This window comes from Camelus dromedarius, chromosome 13 (genome assembly GCF_036321535.1).
Source record: "Camelus dromedarius isolate mCamDro1 chromosome 13, mCamDro1.pat, whole genome shotgun sequence".
NCBI classification, from domain to species: Eukaryota; Metazoa; Chordata; class Mammalia; order Artiodactyla; family Camelidae; genus Camelus; species Camelus dromedarius.
In genome coordinates this window covers 64,029,944-64,050,386 of record NC_087448.1, presented here as the reverse complement: position 1 = coordinate 64,050,386, position 20,443 = coordinate 64,029,944, and the positions used below count along the sequence as shown (strand labels likewise).

Below are 20,443 nucleotides of genomic sequence, written 5' to 3'. Positions count from 1 at the left end.
TCTAGTATTAACTCCCTCAGCTTCTGTTTACCTGGGAATGGCTTAATATCTCTCTCATTTTTGAAGAACAGTTTTGCTGGATGTAATATTCTCAGTTGACAGTTTTTCTTTCAGTTCTTTAAATACATTATCCTATTGCCTTCTGGCCTGGAAGATTTCTGCTGAGAAATCCACCAATGACATTATTGACAGTTCCTTGTTTGTAATGAGCCACTTTTCTCTTGCTGCTTCCAGGATTCTCTCTTTGTCTTTGACTTTCTACTGTTTGATTATAATGTGTCTCAGTGAGGGTCTCTGCGGGTTTATCCTACTTAGAGTTTGTTAAGAGTCTTGTATGTGTATATCCATGTCTCTCCTCAGATTTGGGACACTTTCACCATTTTTTTCTTCAAATAAATTCTCTGCTCCCCTCTCTCTAATCCTTCTGGAACCCCCATAATGCGTATATTCATCTGCTTGATGGTATCTCATAAGTCCTGTAGGGTCCTTTCACATTTCTTCATTCTTTTTTCTTTTCGTTCCTCACACTCAAAGATATCAGATGATCCATCTTCAAGTTTTCTGATTCCCTTTTCTACCTGTTTGAATTCACTGTTGAACCCTTCTAGTGAATTTTTGAATTCAGTTATTGTTTTTATCAGCTCCATGATTTCTGTTTGGTTCTGTTTTATAATTTTTAGCTCTTTGTTGATGGTCCCATTTTGTTCATGCATTATTTTCCTAAATTGGCTTACTTTTCTGTCTGTGTTCCCCTTTATCTCACTGAGCAAACTTAAGAAAATTATTTTAAAGTCTTTGTTAAATAAGTCTAAGACCTGTGTTTCTTCAAGGCTGGTTTCTGGAGATTTATTTTGCTCCTTTTAATGGACCACGTTTACCTCTTTCTTTGTATGCCTTGTGATCTTTTGTTGAAAACATGGGCATTTGAGCAAACCATCTTCTTACGCAGTCTTTGGGGCTTGGCTCTGCACCAAGGAGGCTCTGCACTAACCAGCCTGGAATGAAGGCTGAGTCCTCTCAGACTTTCTCTGGGGATATGTCTCCCCTGCCCCTGTGCAGATGCTTCGTTCCCCCTTCAGTTCTCCTGTATACATGGCTGCTTTTCAATCTCTTAATTTTCCTAAGAGTCTTATCCCTGCTCATTCTCAGGACCTTAGATGTTCTGTTGTATTCCTCTGCCTGCAGTCTCTTGCCCCCAGGTGCCCACGGGTCTGCAGTCTCCTGAAGTTGTCCCAGGCCACTGAACTCACCACTGCTTTCAGCAGCCTCCAACCTGATATTCAAAACATGTCACCATTCCCATCAATGCTCTGAGTCACGTCAGAAAGGACAGTCCCTCAGACAAGCCAGAATGTCACAAGCAAGTTCTACTCTTTCCTTCTGTCCTGAAGGAGGGACTGGAAATTGAATGGCCACCTCCTGACCACATCATGCTGCACTGGGGAGGGTGGAGTCAGGGCAAGCAGAAATGCCACAGATGTCCCATTGTTTTGAGTGTGGCTTTTTCTTGGCAAGGTATTCGCTTGCTTGCTGCGGCTTCTTAACTGGTTCTAGACTTCCCACAAAGCTACTTTGGTCCATATGTTGTCATTGTTCATTTGGTATTTCCGTGGGAGAACGAGGGCCTGGAGCTTCCTCGTCTGTCATCTTGCTGATGTCACCCTTGTTAATAAGTAACATAACCCAGAGAGGAAGAGAGGCACATAATAAGAGTGACATAAACAGCTTTGTGTTTTTGAAAAAAAAATAACTCTTAAGATTACACATCCTTGTACAAGCGAAAATAAACTTCAGAGCCAGAGGAACCATTGGAAACCTGCGTATTGGACTAGGTGATAAATGGCAAGGGCCTGAACTAAGACAGAGGCATACATTCAGGAGACATTCAGGAGGGACGGTTCTAAGGCTGTACAGCCTGTTGAAGCATGGGCCAGGGATGTGAAGGCAGAAGAAATATGGAATCAAGAAGGAGACAAGTAGGTCCCAATAACTCTGATTTTAGGCAAGTTTCTTAGCCGTTCTAACTTCATTTCCTCATGTGTTAAGTAGGACAGTTGTGAAGGTTAAAAGAGATAACACGTGTCAGTGCCTAGTATATTGTAGGCGACTAAAAGGGTTAGTTTCTTTTTTTCCATCCCTCCACCTCTCACCAGCATTACCAGATTATGCAGCTTAGTGGATGGTGGTGTTACTAACTAAAATGGAGCATCGGAAAAATGCAGGCCAATCTTCTAAATCTCTGGGTGTGCTGGTTTTTTTTTTAAAACTCCTACTCTTTAGTAATAATAATACACAGTAGACAGTCTCTATATAAGGAAGTGTTTGCATTTATGTTTATCTTTCTCAAACAAGCCGTCCTAAGTGTCCTAAAATTATTATCTGATTCCGAGAATATTCCCCTAAAATTAGGCAGGAAGCAGGGTCACTTTTAGCGTGCTGGTTGATTCCAGGTTGTTCAGTAAATTCGGAGCAAAGTGGTAAAAATAATTGCTGTCTCCTGGCTCTTGAGCAAATACTTTGTTATCAACTCTGAGGCTTTTAAAAAACTTCTGTGAGAATCTTCTCCAAATGGCTCTAATTTGACAGATTTACAGCCCTGTAAATATATGTGTGCATTCATGATGACAGTTTAAATGTTGTGTTTAGAGATTATGAAAGGAAAATAGAAAAAGGAATTTCAACTGGCCCTTTTTTCCCCTTAGAGCTCTGACCTTTTTATAAATCATGTTTCCATAGGCCAAGATTCAAATTGCTATCACTACTAGAGAATGTCAGTTTTCATGAAGCTACTATTTTATATGGACTGTGCAACTAAGCTCAACAAATCATAGACTAGTAGCTTGTAAAAGATGACAAAGAACGATTCAAAAACCTATTTTTGAGATATTCTAGAGTAATCAGGATAGTGTGTTTAACCCTTGAAAATAACACTATACTTAAGATCTAGGCATCAGATTTTACTAGATGATCTGTTATGTATCCAAATAGTCCATCCTGATGGAAGAAAAGTCTACTGGCTTGTAAAATATGAAATCTGAAAAGTTGCAATGACTCAGGCTTCTCGCTGGAGGGTGATGTAAGCAGTTGGTGTAAGTGTACCCCTGAGTTCTTCCCTCTAAGTCAGATCCCATTTCCCACACCACCAAGAAATGGAATTTTCCAGAGTCCTGTGTTTGGTTAGTCATATTATATGTTTTGAATTGTTTTCAAGAAAAACAAAAGCTATAAAAATATCAAGTAGCATCATCTAATTCTTTTCGGCTCATCCCATAGCTATGGTACATTTCCTGCATCTCATTTCTTATCTAGTGAAATAGCCAAATAGGTCATCACATGTCACGTCCCGTGGAGAAACAAACAACCACATTTTGGGGGTACTGAAAATGATGAAACACTGGTGGAATTCTCACTATAATTCATTGTAATGCACTGGGAGAGATTTTTGTTTAGCAAAGCCCTGCTATAGCACTGGAAAGACACAATTGTTCAGTGAGTGATGTCTTTACCTATTTTAACGTGTGATATTGTGTTATGCAGAGATTTGGCTCCAGCAGATCATAGGGCTGCATTTCTCAGAGGTGCCAAATGGACATGCACAGACACAGAGAATAGTTATGCTCTTAAAGCCTTGTCTCTTCAGAGGCTGGCTCAGATGATAACGTTGCCTCACAAAGTCCTAATGTAATTGAAGCAGGTGCCCACCTGGATAACTGCTGACTTCCCAGACTCGCCTCCGCGCTCCAGGCACACTGAACTCCCAGCAGTCACGCCTTTTCCTTCACCCTGGGCATCTCCGACACCACCATTCACATGCGTCCCCTCCCCTTCACGCTGTCCCCACTGGCTGAAATAGGCTTCTTCCCTCCCCGCTCCACCAGTGCCCGCTTTGTCCTATATTCCAGGCTCCAGAACTTGGCTTAGGCTCGAGCCCTTCTGGGAAGCTGCCTCGACTTCCATGTTGAGGTGGGTCTCCTTCTAAGCGCTCCCGAGAGCCCTCTGCAAACCCTGGTTGTAGCGTTCTAGCCCTTTGCTTATTTTCCCCATTGGATAGTGAGCTTCTTGAGGATCAAAACCATCAAACTTGTCTTTTAATTAACAACACCGAGAATACTGCCTGGCACCTGGGGTGGAGGGGAATGCAACAAACATGTGTGGAATGAGTAAGGAGACAAAGGAGTGATGTCATCCTGGTCTGTAAATGAAAGATTAACAAGAATTGTAACTAACTCTTACCAAGTTTTTTCCATGGGCCAGGCATGGTGTTGCGCTTTTTGAGAAGCATCCACTCATGTATTCCCTTCAACAACTCTGTGAGACAGATATCTTTATTTTCCCCATTCTAGGAATGAGAAAACTGAGACACAGAGAGTTAAATGACCAAGATCCCACCACGCCAACAGATTTCAGCCTTTGATTTGTTGAGCCCTTTACAGTCAGTCTGCCCTGTGGGGAGATGCCCCAGGCCCAACAACTCAGACTAAGAGGACAGTCTGAGGAAGACCGCATAGTCTGAGCCTTATTACAATACAGAATAAAATCTGGTGAAAACTGACATCCACCATGGCTGCAAATGGAGGTCAGGGGGGAAGTTGTCAGAAAAGGGGCCACATGCACGTGAGATGAGACGTTTGTGTGGAGCAGAGGGAGTAGCCCAGACTGCAAAACCTGCCTGCATCCTTTTGGTGGTCCTTGGGGACTTTATGCTGAAAAACTCAGAAATTTAAAACAGAAAACAAAGACCTGTCAGCTGGTGTCACTGCTGTCTGCTTCCTGGCACGGGGGCTCCAAAGCCACTTTAGATCTAGAGAGGAGACTGTTGTCTCCATGAGGTCAGGGTCATTTCTGCTTTTGTACTTTACGATTAACACCGTATGTCAAGCCTTTAGCACAATACTTGGCACGTAACAGGTGTTAACTAAGTATTTGTTTAAAAGAAGGCATAGGTGGCGTAGAGAGCAAATGCTTTAGAATCAGAAAGATTGAGGTTGGAAGCCTGTACCTGTCACTGATTAACTCTCTGGCATTGGATAAATGACTTGACCTCTCAGAGTTTCAGTTTCCTCGTGTGAGATGAGGACAATATGATTCACCTTACCTGGTGGTTTGTATGTTGCTTGGGTGTGTAATGATTAGTATGGCAGAGGGCATCACACGGCGGGTGGGGGGAACCCACGGATTGTGCATGGCTGAACAGTGACTTGTGTACGAGGTAAACAGGTAAGAAGACGGGGTGGAAGCATGCAAGAAACAAAACTTCACGTAAAAATAAGTAAGCTGCAGAAAATTAGGAGTGATGTGTGACTAGAATGCGCCAGAAATGCAACAGAAGGGGAGAGAACCAGCTTTTCTAATCCTTACTAAGCTGATTAGTTATTTCCCACTTATTGACTTTTAGGCCCCGCTATGGGTAATCTCATTTTTTTCATATTGGTTTCTTGTTTACCTCTAGAAAAGTTTTAATAATAACTCATATAAATAAGAAACCGATTTTATAGTATAGAGATTTACAAGGACTGTCTTTAGGAGATTCTGCCATTTTTTTAGAACACAAGAAACTTATTTTGAAACTCTCATATGGTCTCCCAAAGTGCTTCCTAGAAATCTTTTTAGAACATTAATTTGGCAGAAAATAGACATCACAATTTGGTAAGAAGCCTAAAATCCTCATTTGTCCTTTGTTTTGGGGATAGTGTACTCCATTTAGGCGTGTGTGTGTGTGTTTGTGTGTGTGTGTGTGTTTGTACTTCAGTAAAATAGTGTTACATATTGCAGATGTTGGCTGAGGACTCTTAAATAAACAAAAACTAAATAAGAAACAGCACCACTGTCATCCAACTATGCTGACCTGCTCAAAGGCTCCTCCTTACTCTCCTGTCGTTTCATATTCACAGATAGCTGTTAGCACTAAGCCTCCCGCCAAGAATTTCTTTCTGATTTTCCAAGCACTCTTCCATCATTTAAACAGCACCTCCAATCTAATCAAGTCTGAACACCGATTGGGAAAAAACCTGTCCACTTGCATGTAAACCTCCAAGTTCTCCATCATTGGATCAGGACACCAGCTTCCTTGATTCTCCCAAGAATGGATGTGCCTGTCCCTTTAACTCGTAACGTAGCTTCCCTTTATGTTATTTGTGGTTTATATCACTGTAAGTCTTTTTCCTTTAAATTAAAAAAATAATTATGAAGTGCTTCAAAAACAAAAGAATTTCAAAAATATGGTATCAGACACCCACCCTCAAACTAAAACAGATGCTAATAAATTAAGGAATTAAACCTTGCAGGTGCAGCTAAATCTCCATCTCTGTCCTTTCCCCACTTCTCCTTCCAAAGAGATAAGCATGGTTCCTGGCACTGGGGGACTTCATTTCTATGAAATGTCTCAATAATTCTAATATATATGTGTGTGTATATATATATATATACAAACACACACACACACATATATATATATATATCCCCTCAAAACTCTACTTTGTCATAAGTCCAAAGTCGTATTTCTTATCTCCACACTGGCCAAGCCCCTAGGTTCCCGAGAGCAGCCACTGTGCCCTGATACCGCCTCCCAGGGCCGCTGTCATGTCACCTCACGTCTCACTGGTTTTCAGTCCCTGGGGCATTTTGGGAACCCTGTGATGTCCCCTTCTCTCTTACAAACTTAGCTATGCATGTAAAAGTAAGCACTTTAGCCAGCATATCTGAGTGGCTTTAACAGGAATGTTTTCGGGTGCTGTTCCAGAAAGCAGAAGTTCTAGCTTGAGTTTCACGGACCCATCACTTTCCTGCAGTAGTTCTCTCACGCCTTGTGTTGCTGCTTTGATGGGACTGTGCATAACAGGTACTGTGTCTCCTATCAGTGTGGATTAGGGCCCTTATATCTGAAAGAGTGAGTCTCTCAGACCTGTTTTCTTCGCTACCTCCGAACTATAAGATTCTGTGACTCTTAGGAACTGTAACATGAATGACAAGTACTTAGCATGTGACAAAATTTTTTTACAATAATGTGAACTAAATGTTAGCATAATACTGCATAAAATATTTTATAGCAAGCTTAAAAAAACAAATTTCATTCCCTTTGTTAAGAATACTTCCTAGAGGGGAAGGATATCGCTCAAATGGTAGAGTGCACGCTTAGCATGCATGAGATCCTGGGTTCAATTCCCAGTACCTCCTCTAAAAATAAAAGACCAAATTTAAGACCAAAGACCAAAAAAACCTAATTACCTCCCTCCTCCTCCACTAAAAAAGAAAAATTTCCTAGAAGTGACCATATATATTTTCTAAAAAAGATATGTATGGTCATGAAGGAAAATGATTTGCTTAATAAATGTGGATGTCAGTTTTAGCAAATTACCTCAAAAGTGTGCCTTCTTTTCCTTGACGATGGGTATTTTGTGATCTTTTTCTTAATAAAGCTTCTTTTGCCCTCATCCACTCCTTAGTCAAGACCACTGCCAGGTTTTTAATTATAAAGCCACTTCCTTCATGGGTTGATGGAGGTGAATCCTGACTGATTACTGGAAGGATAAAACTAGAAATCTCAGTTCAGTAAAGTTTCACCCTAAACATTGTTCTGAAAGAGTCATCTTTTGTTCCAGAAAACCTGGCGTGGGACTCTGACCCCTGGGCCAAGTTACACCTATGTTTTCCAATGTCTCTAATGCTTGGCTACAGTGTACGTGTTGTTCACTTAAAAGCCAGTAAAACTGAAGGTACACAATGGGCTCTTAGCCAGACTGAGGACTAACACTGAGTAATTTAAAATTCTTCCTGATCAAACGTGTCCTTGTGAGATTGGTGGAGATAACTTGTTCCTTGGGCTATCCAGCCGGGAACCACGCACCGATGCACCGTCCCAGATGGTCGGCCTGAGCTGCCCCCGGGGGTTGCATGAAGTGTCATTTACATGCCTGGGGCTTGGGGACCCCGGGCCACGCCTCTGCCAGCTCCCTCTTCCTGACGCAAGTCTGTACTCAGTTTCAAACCATGACTAAAAGCCTTTATGTTTTAAGAATATAATGGGATAGTTATATTCCCCCATTATATAGAAGGGATTGAAATACATTTTCTATCACTTGGCGGGGGATGGACATAAGCATAGGAAAACTGACTATGATGGAAAGTGAAGGAACTGTTAAAAGGGCAGTGGTGGGATAACCCTGGCAGATGATTCTGGAAGTTTCAAAGAAGTCTTGAGGTGGAAGTTTGTCAGTCCCGAGAGTCTGGGGGAAAGGTGAGCCCTTTAAGGTCCTTGTCACGCAGGAGTTGTAATTGGGGCTCTCTCTTGGAGTGCAGGAAAAGAATTCAAGTGACGTCCAGACCAAGTGACAGGAAACCTGGATTCCAGTCCTGGCTCTGCCTCACAGTGCCGTCGTGTGACGCAGGGCAAGACCCAGACCCTGTGGTCCACGGTCTCCTTTGTCTGGACTTCTGCCGAGGTTGGAGTGATGACCTGTGGTTCTTTTCGTCTCTGAAGAGCTTGCAGATCCTTTCCAAATACAGCCGATTTTAACTGTCTCCTGTAGTACAGGTGCACCTCTCGTGGAAGTCTGGGACACATCCGCCACCTTCATCTTCGGAGACACACTTTCTTCACCTCACTGGCTTACATGGGATTGAGTGACCTGCTCCTCTGTTCACTGGAAGCCATGTTGTTTCCTTGAGATTCACTCCTCCGTGGCTTTATGTTAGTTGAATGCTGACGTTAACTTTTTTACTTCTCTATTTTAGTTTAACTACTAGGGGCATCTATTAATGATATTTCAACCTTCCTACCATGCCACTGACCTGCATCTAGGTCCGTTTATTTGTTTGTGTATTCATTCAACAAACATTAAGTTTCTCCAGTGTTCCAAGCCCTGCAAAGGCTGGGATTGAGGTTGCAAAGTGGACAAGCATGTGTTCTGTAGTAATAATCACAACATTGTGTACTCTATTCCAATAAAAGCCAACACAGTGTCATGAGACCACATAGGAAGCAGCTCTTTGCTCTATTATGTTCCTGAAACAGAAGATCTTGTCTCCTGACCCTTAAATCCACTACTAACCAATAAACCATATTCTGATCAGAACTCTCTACTTGCTTCCATATTATTGAACAATTTTCCTTCTACTTCATATTCTGGTTAGTCACTGAAATACACCTAGTCACTTACTTCTCTGTCCCCATGTAGTTTCTTCAGAAAATGGCACTTACATTTGTTTCTGTTTTCTCAAATGGGTATCAGGTGCAAAATGTTGAGAAGTCAGCTACATTTGGAAATCACTCCACAAAGAAAAGTTGCTCTCTAAGGCATTGTACTTACTAGTAAAGACATAACAAAAATTAGAGATAAAAACGTAGTAGTCAACCAATTATATTTAGAGTTGGTTTATTCAAATGTATTTTTGTTCTTAATGGCCTACCCTAGAGGTATTTGAATGCCTCAGTATTTGAATGTCCAGAGATAACCTGGAGATGTGAGATTTGTTTAGAGTGTAGCTAGAAATCAAGGGTGTGAATCTGTGAAGAGGAAAAGCAGAAAAAGAAATCTGCATAGAGGTATGACGAAAGATGATGACGAAATACCGTGTTTTTCTGAAAAGAAGACAACCTCTTTATCTACGTAGTTTAATTGGAAAAAGGGGGTGCACTGAAATTTGAGAAAATCAGTATCTATTGATGAAAGGACGCAGTTGACGGTTAACATGTTTATTGATAGTTAAACACAGCATAGAATTAGTTATATTAGAATTAGATTCAAACAATTTAACCATAGTTAAAGCGAGGAAGAATTTTAAGATAGAAAACACAGTGCCTGTAGTGAAAGTTATACAGAAACGTGAGGTATATAAGCTGAAGACAGTAATAGAGTCACGTGTCGGAAGGACTAATGCAGCAGAAGCCATGCGTTAGAAGGCAGGTGGGCAGTGGCCTGAGCTGTCCTTTCTTCCAACCCGGGAATGAGTAATACCCGCGGTGTGTCTGTTGGATTTTAAATGGTTCTTTGACCTCTTCTGGAAACTTTCAGAAATGAGGTGTTTTCTAATCTGAAAATCAGATTACATTCTCTAGGTCTTCTAATTGCAAGAATCTTCCTCATAGTGCAGCCAAATTCAGCCTCTTGTGCCATTTGCCTGGCTCTGGGCTCTGAAGACGCGCGAGGCCAACCCGTTCTTCCTTCACTGTGACAGCCCTTTGTGAATACTTGAAGAATCTGGACATGCTTTTTCTGAGTTGCTCTTCTCAACCTCAGTATCTCCCAGTTTTCAAATCATCGTTCATAGGAGCTTGTTTCCATACTTTTCAATATCCTGGGCCTCAGGTCCTCAAGGTTCCTTTGAAACTGTGGGGCTGAGACCTCTGACAAGGTCTGAGCATTGCTTGAAGGGCCAATGGGCTCTTATTCATCCAGCTCAAGGTTATGTTTCCTTTTGAAGGGTAGTCCTATCATGTTATTGTTTATAAAGAGAGTTTAGTATTTTTATTCCCAACCTTTCTGAGCCTTTGGTATATCTATTCTAGGGTTTTTTGTTTGTTTTATTTACAGACACTAATTGAGCACCATGCTGTTTCAGGTGCAATGTCAGGCCCTGGGGGCAAAAGACGGATTAGATTCAGGCTGGAGGATTTTATGATGTCTATGTGGGAGTGACAGACACGTAAAAAATAATTACAATGTGTCATGTGATAGAAATGTGAACTCAGTGCTCTAAGAATCTAAGAAAAGAAATGAACTGCCTGGGAGGTGGGCAGGGACTAGTAAAGACTAACCATTCATGCCTTCATTCAATAAATAAATGTTTTCTGATACACTTCTGTATGCGAGACTCATAGACACTCGTGTATGATTATGAATCCTCCAAGTATGGTATCAGGTCGTATTTTTCTGGTTTATCTCTGAAAGTTTAATGAAAGATTGTGAGAACTTCCTTGCTACATTCCCTTGGTCTTTTCATCTTGTAATACAAGAAGAGGTTAATATCGTGAATAACTATTGGTTCCTAACGATTACTAATTTATTTTCAAAGTACTGAAAAACTACTTGTTTTATAACTTGCTCTTGGATTCGAATATCAAGTAAAACCCATGTTGTAGTTTTACAGTTTCTAGAATATGCTTCTCCCCTTTCTTTGGAATTTACCATTTCTTCCCTTTGTTGTAATTTCTCCAAGACCAATAAAGGCAGTTTCATGATCATGTCTACATTTTCTCCAGATGCTCGTTTATGATTTGTTTGGCTGTGAGGACTGGAACTCAAAGTGGCTGGGTGCTCCCTTACTATCTTTTCCTTACACTAGGCATTTATTCCGTCTAACTCATGTTGTAATTTTAAAATTAAGTTTACTGATTACGACAACAGACAGAAAATACTTGTGAGGAATTCAGTACCCTGACCACAGTATTGAATCCATCCCTCTTTCATTCAGTGGGTATTTATGAGTGTGAGTTGGGATCCAGATGCTGGCTTTGGATGTACCTGAAAAGAAACATCTTTAGCTCAACAATTTGTACTTTTATGCCCTTAGCTGTGGTTCATTCTGGGCTTCTAGCCTTCCTGCCACAGAATGCACAGATTTGGGCTGCTTTCATGTTATTTCTTCATTAAGTTTCTGTACCTCTGCTTCTGAAGTCCCAGTGTCTTTATATGTTTCTGTTTTTATTTTTCATAAGGATCACTGGGGGCGTGGGTTCAGAATATTTTTTAAGCTCTATTCCTTTTAAACTCCCTGGCCAAAAAAAAAAAAAAAAAAAAAGTACTCATCTTTTCTTTGAAATAGTAACAAAGGATAAGAAAAAGAATATAGGCAAATTGTTGGGGGGAGAACATTACACGGTTAACATGTAAATAATAAGAGAATGAACAATGGTCTAGGCACCGCACTCGGTCGAAGCTAGTCTGTACGTGGCTGCGAGTTGTGAGGGGAGCTCCCTGTCTTAAATATGCTTGATCTTTTTTCTTTAGTGCTTAACTTATTTTTTGGATATACATTTTTAGTAGAATACCTATTCACATGATGTACAACATAAGAAGTATAAAAACTACACAGTGAAAAGCCGCCCTCCTTTTCTTACATCCCGTCCGTCCAGTTCCTGTCCTCTCTTGCCCCGCTGGTGACCACAATTATTTTCTTTATCCATACATAAGTAAATATGAATACAGATCACCTCTTTTACACAGAAGGTAGCATATTATAAAAATCGTTTTGAACCTGCTTTTTTACACTTAATATATCATAGTGCTTTCTTCATGTCAGTACACAGAGAAGGTCTTTGCTGTTTCTTAAGGATACGTGTATTCCATCGATACGTGTACTATTATTTACTTACCTACAACCCTACTGATGGACATTTAGGTTGTTTCCAACATTTCATTACGACAGACAGTGCTGTAGTGAATAACCTGGTGTATGTATTATTCCCAGTATAAGCCAGTATAGCTGCAGAATCTGTTTCCAAAAGTGGAATTATGTGTATTTGTAATTTGGATAGAGAGTTGCCAATAATACGGATCCTCCAATCACACAAGAGTACCTGTTTTCCCATAATCTCACGAACAGAAGTTTTGTCCAACTTAATTTACTGCTAAAGCTTATTATAAACAGATTTTATAACCAACAGATTTTTTAAATCTTCCCTGATGCCTACAGCTATGACCTTTCTTCATACCCTTTGTGGAGAACATACCACTGCTCACCTCATTTTCCCTAATTTCAGAGCATAAGGTGCCACTTGTCATCTTCTCGCCTCAAGCTTGCATATGCAACAAGGATCATGTTTATCAAGGTGTTTTTCTCTTTTACATTGCCTTATGTTCAAAATATCCCTATTGTGCAAGGGATATGCCTGTAGAGGGTTAGGTTTGTTGTGGCAGAAATGCAAAGTGAAAGAAGGAATTGTTATTTACCTTTCTAACATCCAAAGCCAAGTTTGTTTTTTTGTTGAAGAAAGAAAAGGGATTTTTAATATTTTTTAGTTCTCATTGACATACCAAAATTTAGATCTTACAGACTATCAAATATACTAAAATCTACTTCTAATTTAATACATCCAAGAAATATCTACCTGTCCTCAGTGAAAATAAAAGGAATTTTGTATGCAGTATACATAAGTATGTGTGTAATATTTTCAGGATGTCATAAGAAATTAACAAAAGGAGTATCACTAGGCAAGGTGGCCAAGTGATTTTAATGAAACAGACCTGGTTATTTAGCGTGTGGATAAGAGATACTGTGCTGCAGGGTAAAGAACAAACATCGTAGTTTTAAAAACTGAACTTAAGAATAATAAAAGGCATTAGTCATTTTCTAGGTTTGGGCCGTCTGCACCAGAGGTTCTTTAACACGTGGATTCTTTTTCCACCTTTGACCCATTCAGAATGTTCTAACACTCTGAAAAAGTGGTGCACGATAATAAGAACTGGAGAATGCTAGGGAGGAGGGCAGGGTTCAGTGGCTACCGAGTGAAGACAAAGGGCTGATTTGTTGCTCTTTTAGTTGCTAGAAAAGATCATTAAGGCCGGATAGGATGCACGTGGTAAAGGAGGGCACCTAAACAAACAGGTATTGAATTTGGAGAATGCCTACAAGACTGTTCTGGGCTACGTTCCCAGGGCAGACTCAGAAGTTACCTGCCCCTGCCAGGTCCCTACTAATCTCTTCCCCTCAGAAGGGAACATTTTATCCATGGCTGTACGAGGTGCCTCTTGAAAGCTCCAAGTCTGATTTTTTTCCCCTATATGCTTAACTGGTAAAGTGTGAAGTTTTGAGTAATTACATTAAGTAATTTTTGATGATGGAATGAATCCAGTGTTCCCTGAAACTGCCCTCGTGGCCCCATATGAAGGAAAGACTTCACAGACACTTCAGTGTACCTACAACTGAGAAATTGATGTCAGTCTCTAGATTCAGGCTGATGGCTCCTGGAGAGAATGCAACTTCATGCTGAATTATAAGACATGTGGGATGCCATCTGTGAAATAAGAAACTGAACACCTTATTTAAATTCTTGGTTTTCTCTTAGCCTTTAATCAGAAATGTAAACGAGGTGCTTGGTATATTGTTCTGGAATAAACCACTGAGGCTTCTTTTGCCTTTCCTTATCATTTTGTACTGATGAAATGTAGAAAATATGCCAAGTGCTGCATCCTGCACTTTTTACCGCAGGCATTTAACAGAACGGCAGCTTTCGATGTACGTGGACCTGTCAGTTGCACACACTCAGTACCTGCTGCGTGGCAATTTCAGGTTACCATCTTCCCCATCGTGTACTCTCCTCTAATGAAGCTTCCATTATTCCATTCGAATAGCCATGTTCTGCAAATGAACTTATTTACAAAACAGAAACAGATTCACAGACATAGAAAACAAAGAAGACTTCGTGGGAATTACTTATTTTATACATCTGAATTTCACTTCACTAAGACTTAGTGGTGAGGACTTAACCCTGCTCAGCCCAGGAATTAGAGGTCTGGCAAACCTTGTTGGAGCTGTCAGAGCCACCAGGGGTTCTCAAATGACCCAAAGGAAGAGGCGGGAATGGCAGAGACCAGTAAATAACAGGAGCAAGAGCTGGTACCAGCTCTGGTTTAATTGGAGAAAATAAAGAAGTGTGATATTATTGACTGTCAAGTGTTGGGGAGCGCTGCATATCTAATATCCTGTAAAAAAAAAAAAAAAACAAAAACAAAAAAACAAAAAACCGGTGGCTCGCCACTGCCCACAGAAATAAAAAAATCTAAAATTGCTTTAGAGGCATGCCAGGCTCTCTACATGAAGCTCCACATCTTTCCTTGGAATTTCAAACCCACCGTCCCCCCAGCCACCCTGGTTCCATTGCCGTCCCCTGATGTGATTTTGCTTGGCCGCCTCCCTGCCTTTACTCTGTGGTGACATTGGGCAGTTCGGGATTTTTGATGGGTTCCATGTGTGGGGGAGAACCTTTGACCCTTGACTTCTCACAGACCTATTGCCCATCTCTCTCCTTTCTATCTCCTTATTTCTCACCACCCACTACCTCCCAACCCAGTATCTTCCTGCATCACATAAATACTCAATATCTCAGTAAAAAGAATCTCACTTTGCAACTAATCAAACATTTAAATACCTTGTCATTTCTTTACCTGATATAGTCATTCGTTCACCCAATAAATACTCAACAGATACACCAGGCACTATGCTTGGTCCTAGGAATTCAAAGAGGAATAGGCCATGGATCCAAAAAAAAGCCTGCAATTCTGAAAGAAACTGAGAGAACTAGATTCCCAAGAAGAAGGCTCATCTTTGATTGTGAAAGTGATTTGATTTTATGGTTGCTTGTTTATACCTGTTTGGAAGAGTTCCGGATTACAAGTGACGAAAAGATGTTTTGAAGACTTTTTTGCGTTTGCCTCATTGACACAATCTTTGTTTGCTTTAAATATTGAACAATTAATAACTGTTCCTTATCATCCATTGTGGTACTTTATGCATTTTTAGTAAGAACAATAGTTAAAGGGCCACACACTCTGACGCAGGATCTCTCAAAGTCCCCTTTCCCAGTCCACTGTGTCTTTGAAGCATGAAAAGCCTGAAACAGAATGTCACGGGAGAGATCATTTAGCCAAAGTAGGACATTAAACAGCGTATGGGTCATAACTTGAGAAAGTCTGGGTATAGGCATGTGAACATGATTTTTTTTTCTTTCAACATAGGTGCCAAAGGAGGGAAGGACAATACATTGGACAGTATCCCATTAGAACAAAAACTATATAAGACAAATAAAGGCCAGAGGTTTTATTTTCCCAAGAGATTAAATCTGGATGGGCAAAGATGATGGTGTCCCAAAGGACAGAGACATCCCCTGGGGAGATGCTGAACACATCTCAAATTAATGTCTCCAGTCACACCTGAGTATTCTTTTGGCTGGAGTATTTTAATAGATATTTATTTTGAAAAAAAAAAAAAAGAGGCATAATAAAATCTATCAATTTTAATTCTGAAGTTTCTAGGATATGATTTCAGTTCATTTCCCATGGATTTTGCTCTTTTCTATGATGATGTTTAATATGCTTGTCATGAGAAAGAAGTATTTTCTTTTAGGTTCACTACCTGGACAGTGGTAAATAGATGATGTGGAAACTTACCTGACATGATGAAGTACTTTCTGAAATATAAATTACCTTCTCTCCATAACATTTGGTTTATGACTTAAGGATTGCCTATTTATTTTGATTTTCCCAGCCCCTAGAGTTTATGGGGAGAAATGTTAGCTCTGACCAAAAACAAAATGTTTCCATACATTATATTGTTAGCTAAGTTTTCACCTTGAATTTTCTACATATGGGTTATGATTTATGCATGAATGGTTCAGCCATTACTTTTGGAATATTTGGAATATGGTTGGTTATATTAAATAGATCTGCCACTGGAACATGCACAAGTTACAGAAAATAATAGTTAGGAATAACATCTTCTATGTGTGTAGCACATTATGCATTCATGTGTAGTTTGATATTTAATTATGAAGCCAAGCATAGGAGTCAAATACTATTATTCCCAGTTTGCAAATGAAAAAACTGAGACTCTGAGTGGTTATGTAATTTACTAAGAAACACACCTATCGATGGCAGAGTTCAAATCAAATTGTTTTGACTCCAGATCCAGCATTGAGTCTATTTTTTCCTTAAAAATTATTACTTTTTCTGTTTCTCTGAGACAGTATGTCTCTGGAATCTGGAGACCTGAACTTAAATCCCAGTCACACCATTCACTAAACATGTGGCTTAGACAAGGTACTTGACCTCACAAAGCCTTAGATCCTAAGACCGTACTGTCCAGATGATGATTGACCTACATCTTGGGATTGTGAAGATTAAGTCAGATCATACTTGTAAATCTCAAGCATGCAGGAACCACTCAATAAATGTTGGCTGTTTTAATTTTTATTCTCAGAAAAATTCTTAGGGAAATGTTTTAAGAGTTGGTATGAGATTTCCACTCTTTGAACTCTCAAGTTTCAGAATGTCTGGCCCAATTCTTCAACATTTTTTCTTGTTTTCCCCACCACTAATACTCTTTGGCAAAGATGTCTAACCATGCACGAGTCCCCCAAACTCCATATTTCTTTCTTTCCCGTGGTTCAGTGCACAATGGTTTAGCTAATTGCCCAAGAGCACAGACAAAAACCTAGTAGTAGAGATAAACCTAGAATGTCCTAAGGGTTCATTAGTTAGGCAGCAAAACTCAATATTTCTATTTGGTGTTCTCTTACCACACCTAGCAATGACCTTGTAATTCCACATGTACCACATTAAGAGTTAGTCCTCTTTTTCCATCTCTTCTACAGTATGAATTTCTCTTGCTTATAATTCAATTTAAATGACACTGTTGGGGAAATTCTCAAGTAATAAATCCAAAAATGTCAACCTTACTCTTCTGGAACTATAATTAGATGTATGTTAGAATTTACCACTCTATCCTACTGGTCTCTTAAGTTCTTTCATATTTTTGGTCTCTTCCTCTGTCTGGGCTGTATTCTGGATAATGTCTTCAGATGTATCTTCCAGTTCACCAATTCTTTCTTCTAGCTGTATTGAATTTGTTGTTAAATCTATTTCTAACTTCAATTATTGTATTTTTATCTCTAGAAGTTTGCTTCTTTGCCTAATCGATTTGCATATCTTTTAACATTTCTGGTTCCTTGAACATATTCTTCAATCTTGTCTTTTATTTATTTAAACATGGTATATATGGTTATTTTGGAGTCTGTATTCACTAACTCCATTATCCAAAATTCTTGGTGGGGGTCTGTTTTTGCTGTCTGTTGTTTCTGTTAATTGTTTCTCATGATACCTTATTTCCTTTTGTATTTAGCTAGCTAGATTGTGTGTGTGTGTGTGTGTGTGTGTGTGTGTGTGTACTACTTATTTTCCTTGGAATTTTGTGTGTGACAGTTCTTTGAACCCAAGGCAATTATGCATTTGTTTAGAGAGGTTTGGCATCTACTTGTACCAGAACACGACCTGAGGGTACTACCCATCAAAGATCACTCCAAATCAGAATTCTGGCCTGAAATGCTTTGGACTACCTAAGTGGTGTGAATTTGAGCTCCAAGCTAACGTAAAGCTGATTTGTACACCCGGATTTTAACAGAGATTCTTTTCTTCTCTGTTTATTACCTAAATTTGAAAATATACTATTTATTTGGTATTTCCTTGTGTGTAGAGGAGTGGGTGTCATTTTCTATTCGCTTACACTAAGGGTGTAGCCCTTTGCAGTCTCAACTTTACGTTGGAGAGGAAGTCAGACTACGCCCCATCCAGGAGCAATCTCTAGACTCTACCAGCACCCGGTGTGGTCATGAGTATCAAAGCTAAAGTTCATGCAGTTTAGCAAGTGGCCCAGAGACAGAAAGTCAGCTGCAGTGCTCCACTTAACCATGAGTTCCTTCACCTAGGTTTTAGGTCCAAGAATTTAAATATTTTATCTAGAATGTTTAAGTTGTTTCCAGCAGGAGGGTCAGTCCACGTACGTCTTGTCCATATTGCTCAAAGCAGAAGTCCCTCCCCATATTTTTACTGATTCCATCTTTGTTTCAAATTTGGTATCAATTTGGTAAAATTGGCAACTGGAAGAAAAGAAATTGGATCCAACAAAAATCAGAAACATGTGGCTAAGCAGTCAACTGAGTTACTCCTTCTAGACGATCATACAGTTCATGCACCTGAACTCACTCTACAATGGTGACAGTAACTGTCTTGCCAGGATGGCAATCACACTGGCCCTCGCTCAGAGGAAAGCCTCAGACTGATTCCATGCAGGCTTCCAAGATACACAGGGCCCTCAGCCTCTGGCTTGATGTGTCCAGAACTGCCGAGTATCAGACTGAGAGTTGCCCACACTAGAAGGGCAGGCAGACAGTGGGGAAGGATGGGGGCGTTACGTGGACTCTTTGGGATACAGTGGAGCTTATCCAGAGAAGTTCAAAGAGAAAGGGCTAAATTGACCAGCAGGTGTTCTCCCCGGAAAGCAACAAGAAGGATAGATCTGGGTTAATGAAGCTTCTCTGCAGCTCCCTAGGCTCTTGCCAGAAGACCTTTCACCTTGACCCCACTGCCCCAACCACAACTTCTACCCTCTTCAGCTACAGTTTTCTGCCCTCCGGCCTCTGCTCCTCTTCTGTTCTTTTCCAGTCTGATGTCATTTATCAAGCAGAAAAATCTCTCTGTATAAATAGGCGTCCAAATCTTTTTCTGTGGAGCAGTTTTCATAGCCTTCTCAGCAAGACGAAGACAAATTTGGAGCTGTGGGTTAAGGCCATAGTTTCAAGATTTGTTTTTAAACTTTCCTGAACTGGTTAAATACTTAGAAAATTAAAAGTACATACAAAGAATATTCACTTTTTTTTTGGTTTTATAAGTTAGAATGTAATTTTTTAAATGACTGCAAGCTAGTTTCTGCTATTGTATCCGTTTACTGCATGAGAAACCAGTCAAAATGCAGCAGCTTAATGCACGTTTATTGTTGCCCTACATCCGAGGCTCTTCATGTCTGGGCCTGCTCGCCAGGGGCTGGGCGGCCCAGGACGCGCTCATTCACACGCCTGGGCTCTTGGTGTGGGCAGCTCGGATGGATGGGGCCTACTCCATGTGGTCTCTCATCCCAGGAAGCCAACCCAGGCTCGCTCATGTGTGGCCAGAGGGTTCTCAGCAGCAAAGGAGGAAGCCTCCGCGCACAAGTCCCGTTGCCAAAGCAAGGCACACGGGCACGCTCAGATCTGAGGGCTGGAGAGACAGTCCTCCTCTTGCTGGAAGGCGCTTCCAGGTCCTACCTCAAGTGAACAAACAGGAAAGGATTGTGATCATTTATCCTGCAGTCGACTGCAATTATAAGTATCATTTCATAGAAAAGAAGTATCTTACCAAAAAAAGGATAAAAATTCCTTAAGTGTCAAATATTTTTAGCTTTATGAAAAAACCTCACCACATTGTCCTTTATTATTATTACTATTATTACTAATACCAGGAACTGTTGAAAACTTCATTCCTGTCCCATTATTTTAGAAAACAGTGCTGGGAACTCTGATGTTAGGAAACTGAATCTGGCAGCGTTGCCTCGGATTAGAGAGAAGGGTGGGACACTAGAGGGAGGGAGGCCAGATAAGAATCCAGATAAAAGATAACGTGAGAGCATGAAGTGGCCGTTGAAATAATGAGGGAGCAGGGAAATATGATAAGTAGCTCAGGGAGGCTGGGCTGTGTGCTTGTGTGCGCGTGCGTGTGTGCGTGTGCGTGTGTGTGTGTAAGTGTAAGGGAAAGGATGGAGTCCTGATTCTGGGGATTCCACTTTGGGATAATCCAAAAACTTGATAAGCATCCCGTATTGGTTTTCTATTATTGAGTGACAAGCTGCCACTAACTAAGCAATTTAAAACAACACCCACGTTTTATCTCACAGTTTGCTTGGGTGAGGAGTCCTTGTTGTC

General features: G+C 40.5%; 1 protein-coding gene across 3 annotated transcripts in view; it reads left to right on the top strand.

The window, feature by feature from the left end:
* Window positions 1-20,443, top strand: part of FRY (FRY microtubule binding protein) — a 361,507-nt gene that overhangs the window by 103,322 nt on the left and 237,742 nt on the right. The window lies entirely within an intron of this gene.